General features: G+C 38.1%; 1 pseudogene; it reads left to right on the top strand.

The window, feature by feature from the left end:
- Positions 1 to 1,599: 1,599 nt before the first annotated feature.
- LOC140594817 (vomeronasal type-1 receptor 1-like) lies at positions 1,600 to 2,564 on the top strand (annotated as a pseudogene).
- The last annotated feature ends 3,521 nt before the right edge of the window (positions 2,565 to 6,085 follow it).

Raw genomic sequence — 6,085 nt, 5'->3', positions numbered from 1 at the left:
ATATTTTCTTCAGTAGGTTTGGTAAATTTTATGTTTTTAGGAATTTGTCAATTTCATCTAAGTTATCTAGTTTGTTGATATAAAACTGTTCATAATATTTTTTTTCTGTAATATTGTTAGTCATGTGTCCACTTTTCTGATTTTAGTGCTTTGAATCTTCTTTCTTTTATTCTTAATCCATCTAAGATTAGTCAATTTTGTCAATCTTTGAAAGGAACAAACATTTTGTTTTACAGAATTTATTGTATTCTTACTCTCTGTTTTGTTTCTCTGTCCTAATCTTTATTATCATTTTCCTTCTGCTACCTAGGGTAAATTTGCTCCTCTTTTTCTAGTTTCTTTATATATAAAACAATATTATTGTGTTATGTTCTATCTTCCTTTTAAATATGAACATTTACAGTGATAACTTTCAAATTTTAAGCAAAATAAACCATATATTATAAAACAACCAATAGGCCAAAGATAAAATTCAGAAAATGCTCAGAGTTAGAACTGATAAATGAATTCATCAACATGACACATGAAAAGATGCTCAATGTCACTGATCATCAGGGAAATTCATATCAAAACTACGAGACATTATCTCACATCTGTCTGAATGTCTAAAATCAAGAACACAAGAAACAATAGGTGAGGATGTGAAGATAAGGGGAACCTCTTGTATTTTGGTGAGAATACAAACCTGTGGAGCCAGTTGTGTTCCCTCAAAAAGTTAAAAATGAAACTGCCCTACGATCAAGCAATTGCACTACTAGATATTTGCCCAAAGGATACAAAAATACTGATTCAAAGGGACACAATGCACCCTGATGCTTCCAGCAGCATTGTTTATAACAGCCCAAATGTTCATTGACTCATGAATGGATAAAGAAGTGGCATATATATTCACATTCATATTCATATTTATGTATTTCTCAGTTATAGAAAAAGAATGAAATCTTGCCAGTTGCAATGCCCTGGATGGAGCTAGAGAGTATTATGTTAAGTGAGATAAGTCAGAGAAAGACAAATACCATACAATTTCACTCATATGTGGAATTTAAGAAACAAAACAAACAAGCTAAAGGGAAAAAAGGGAGAGAGGTAGGTAAATCAAGAAACAAACTCTTAACTATAGAGAACAAAGTGATGGTTACCAGAAGAGAGGTGGGTGAGGAGGATGGGTGAAATACAGAATGGGAGTGCACTTGTCATGATGTGCACTGGATGATGTATGGAAGTGTTGGGTTACTGTGTTGTATACCTGAAACTAATACTACACTCTATATTAACTAACTGGAATTTAAATAAAAACTTAATAAATAAATTGAACAACATTTCTTTTTAAAAAATTTTAATTTATTTTAGAGAGAGAAAGCATGAGCTTTTACTTTTATTAATTGGCACAGAACATATGATACTCTCTGTCTTCATAAACATTGAATTCTGTTCCTTGACAGTTCTGTTCTTTAAGAACCTCGATGATCCCTCGTATAGCTACGTAGTTGCCAATTCTGCAGGAAGACTCCCTGAAACTTGATAGCTTAGCCCTCAGTCTCAGTTACCTTTACTATTTATATTCATAATCAAATTATTTGTCTATAGGATGTACTGGACTTGGTTTGAAGATCTAAGAGAGACTGAAAGACAATGATTTCCAGTGACATAATTTGGGGGATTTTCTTTATCTTTCAAACTTGTATTGGTTTCATGGGGAATTCTTTGTTATTGTTATTTGTACATTATATATGTACACGTTTAATTTTTCCTCATAAGAAGAAGCCTGTAGATACGATTCTTGCCCACTTAACTTTGGCTAATGCTCCGACGCTCATATTCAGAGGGATTCCAAATATAATTACATCTTTTGGAATTAGAGTGGAGATGGCGATACTGAATGTAAAACAGTGCTCTATATTCAGAGAGTTACCCGGAGCATTTCTCTGTGCACAACCGCCCTCCAGAGTACATTTCAGGCAGTGACTATTACTCCAAGTAGTCATAAATGGGCCTGGCTCAAATACAGAATCCCTGCATTCATTCAACCCTCCTTACTTTTCTTCTGGATGATCAACATGGCCATCTATTCTGTGGTCCTTTTACGAACTGTGGCCAACAGGAATATCACCGATGATAGACTTGGGTATCAGATTGCTTATTGTAAAAGCAGTGCACATGATGGCCAGATATCATCAATATTTCTAAGTACGGTATTCCTTCGAGATTTGTCCTTTCTCTCTCTGATGACATGTAGTAGCATCTACATGGTGAATATCCTTTACAGACATCACAGAGCAGCTCAGAATGTTTGCAGTACCATCCAGTCTTCACGCTCTCCTGAAAACAAGGCTACTCACGTTATTCTCATACTGGTGAGCTGCTTTGTTTTCTTTTACTGGGCCAACACCTTTCTTACTGTTTATTTAGTTTATACAAGTAAGAAAAAGCAGCAGCTGGAGAAATTTAATAACTTTTTTTCATCATGTTACTCAACTATCTGTTTTTTCTTTCTAATTAAAAATGAAAATAGAATTTCCAGAATAAATTTCATGAAACCCCCCAAAAGATTTTTCTCTTCTTAAAGAAAATTCATTGATCATAGGAACACTCTTTAGCATTCTTCTGCACCACAGGAGTCATTTGTATGAATATAGATTAACATGCTTATCGATGACATGAGTTACATTTATCGTCCCCATTGAACTGAGTTAACAATCCAAAGAACTGTAATTAAATTATTGTTTTCAAATGTTTACAAATTATTGTTTAAAATGTTTAAAAAACATTTTAAAGATTAAATGTAAGGTTTAGATTATGATACCATGTATATAAGTTTTAAACTTTATAAAATAGCAACAGGTATGTAATGTAGAATGTTTTATAGTATCGGAAACATCATACAATTATAGAAATCAATAAACCTATAAAGGGGTAGTGGTTACTTTTTTGTGTAAGGTAACCTTAGCTCTAAGCAAAGTGATGAAATGTGTGTGCTTATTAAATTGTGCTCTATACTTTGTGTGTCAGAAATATGTCATATTTAATTTTAAAAGTAGAATTATTAATATTCTCATATAAATTCAGAAATGTGTTCAAATTTGCAATAATTTTTTACCTACATTTAAGATGAAGAAGAAACACTAAGAAATATACAAGATCTCAAAACACCAGAAATATTATTGTCCTGAGAACTGTTGAACATATAGACGACTTGAGGTTTGAATTGAAGATTGAAAGAAGAATGGGGCAGGGGCACCTGGGTGACTCGGTGAAGCATCTGCCTTCGGCTCAGGTCATGAACGCAGGGTCCTGGGACTGAGCCCTGCATGGGGCTGTGTGCTCAGTGGAAAGCCTGCTTCTCCCTCTCCCTCTGCCTCCCACTCTGTCCACTTGTGCTCCCTGTTTCAAGTAAACATAAAATCTTAAAAAAAAAAGAAGGGGGCAAAAAGGCCAATACCCAAGAACTAGGTATCTCCCACACCAGAGAAAGTAAGGCAGCTTGTCACAATTACAGCTTATTACAAAGGGCTGCATGCTCAGCTTATGGCGTAGTAGGATCATGCAGGTCAGATGGTTCTGGTATGTAGTTAGGAAATAAGGTATAGATTCAGGTTTGGGCTTAGGGTCAAAGTCTGGGGTTAGGGGTTTGGGGTCAGGGTCAGAGTTAAGTTTGAACATAACTGGCTCTCTTCCTCTCCTCCATCTGCCCGGGCCCCCAGGGTGGACATGACTTGCCCAAGGTCACATGTGAGTCCAGACTTGAGCTGAAGCATTGGTTTTCTGCCCTTTGGTCCTCTAATAGAGGCTCTAATAGAAGAATGAAGTGTTTACCTGGTCACTTACTGTTTCAAATCCAACCCAACCCCAGTCAAGGGTTGTGGAGGGTGTCAGAGGTTATGTATTGTTCTTTCCACTGCCCCACCTGGGAAGAGTGCTCCTGGCCCCATTCTGCCCGGGCGGCTCCAGGGACCAGCACAGCCCTGACCGGTGAGGGCACTCGGGGGACACGCATGGATTCATACAGGACTGTGTACACGGGCCCAGCCGGCCCCATGTGCACCCTTCTCGCAGGCTGGTTTGGCCTTCCTGGCACCCTTCACTTGGATGCACCGCAGTTTGCTTATGGGTTCATGTACTGAAGGACATCCCGATCTCTTTAAGGTTTTAGCTACGATGAATAGAGCTACCGCGCATACTCGCATGCTAGTTTTTGAGTGGAAACAGTTTTTTCAAAACAATTGTCTAAATACTAGAACTATGAATGTTGGGCCCTCAGGTGAGATTTATTTAGCCTTGGAAAAAACTGCTAAACTGTCTTCCAAAGCAACCGTATGCACATCCCCAGCATGAAGGAGCATTCCTGTCATATACAACCCTCCAGCAACTGGGATCCTTTTTTTGGACTTTAGCATCTCTAAATGGTGTGTAGCACTATCTCGCTGCTGTTCTCATTGGTAACTTCCTAATGATAGAGGATGTAGACCATATTTTTGCAGGCTTGCTTTTGTTTGTTAACACAGTATAACATAGTTTCAGTGTACCACATAGTGATTCAACCATTGGCTACAACGCCTGGTACTCGTCACAGGTGCCCTCCGTCATCCCCATCCCCCATTTCCCAAGGCTCTCTTTCTTGTGCCCGCACCATACTCTTTGGATCGCTAGAGCTCAGTGATATAACTTGAAATCTGGAACCCCAGCTTTGGTTTTGTTTCAACACTGCTTTGGCTATTTTCAATCTTCCGTGGTTTGTTGTTGTTCTGTTAAAGATTTTATTTATTTATTCATGAGAATACACAGAGAAGGGAAAGAGAGAGAGAGAGAGAGAGGCAGAGATCCAGGGCAGCCCATCTTCCGTGGTTCTATACAAATTTTAGGATCATTTGTTCCAGTTCTGTGAAAAATACCATTGCTATGTTGATGGGGATCGCATTAAATGTATAGATTGCTTTGAGCATAATTTGAGAAGAACGGATATTAACTCTTCTTTAGATACCCGGTAGAATTGCCCCGGGAAGGCCATCTGGTCCTGGACTTTGTTTCTTGGGAGATTTTTGGTTGCTGATTCAATTTCTTTGCTGGTTATCTGTCTGTTCCAGTTTCTTATTTCTTCCTTTTTCATTTCTGCTATGTTATCCATTTCTAGGAATTGATCTATTTCTTCCAGGTTCTAAGTTGTTGGCATATAATTTTTCATAATGTTCTCTTATAATCGTTGGTATTTCTGTGGTGTTTGTTGTTATTTCTCTTCTCATTTGTGATTTTATTTGGGTCCTGTCTCCTCTTTCCTTTTTTTAAAAAAGATTGTATTTATTTTTTTCATGAAAGACACACAGAGAGAGAGAGGAAGAGACACATGCAGAGAGAAAATCAGGCTCCATGTGGGGAGCCTGATGTGGGACTCAATCCCCTAGGACCCCAGGATCCTGACTGGAGCCAAAGCAGATGCTCAACCACCGAGGCACCCAGGTGCCTTGCTGATTCAATTCCTTTGCTAGTTATGGGTCTGTTCACATTTTCTATTTCTTCCTATTTCAGTTTTGCTCGTTTGCACATTTCTAGGGATTTGTCCATTTCTTCCAGGTCTCCCAGTTTGTTAGCGTATAATTTTTCATAGTATTCCCTTATAATTGTCTTATTTTTCTGGTGTTGATCGTGATCTCTCATCTCTCATTTGTGATTTTATTTGGAGAAGGTCCCTTCTCTTTTCTTGTTGATGAGGCTGGCTAGGGCTTGATCCATTTTATTAAGTATTTGAAGAACCGGCTCTTAGTTTCGCTATTCCATTCTACTGTTTTGTTGTTTCTGTATTGTCTATTTCTGCTCTCATCTTTATTATTTCCCTTCTGCTGCAGGCTTTTAGGCTTTTTTGCTGTCCTTTTTCAGCTCAAAGTACAGTGAAAGTAAACAAAAATAAGTAATATATAAGGTATATACATAAAAACTAAAATCAAGCAATAAAAAAGAATTGAAGAAATGAAAATAAAGCAAGCCCAAAGTACAGAAGAAGCTGAACCCACTCTCCTTGCGGAGCTGGAGCTCTGTGGCCTCTGTGGTCCCTCAACCTGGCAGCAGCCAGAGGTCCGGTCGGGGTCTGGGGGCG

This window comes from Vulpes vulpes, chromosome 12 (genome assembly GCF_048418805.1).
Source record: "Vulpes vulpes isolate BD-2025 chromosome 12, VulVul3, whole genome shotgun sequence".
Taxonomy (NCBI): Eukaryota; Metazoa; Chordata; class Mammalia; order Carnivora; family Canidae; genus Vulpes; species Vulpes vulpes.
This window is presented reverse-complemented; position numbering and strand designations above follow the sequence as displayed.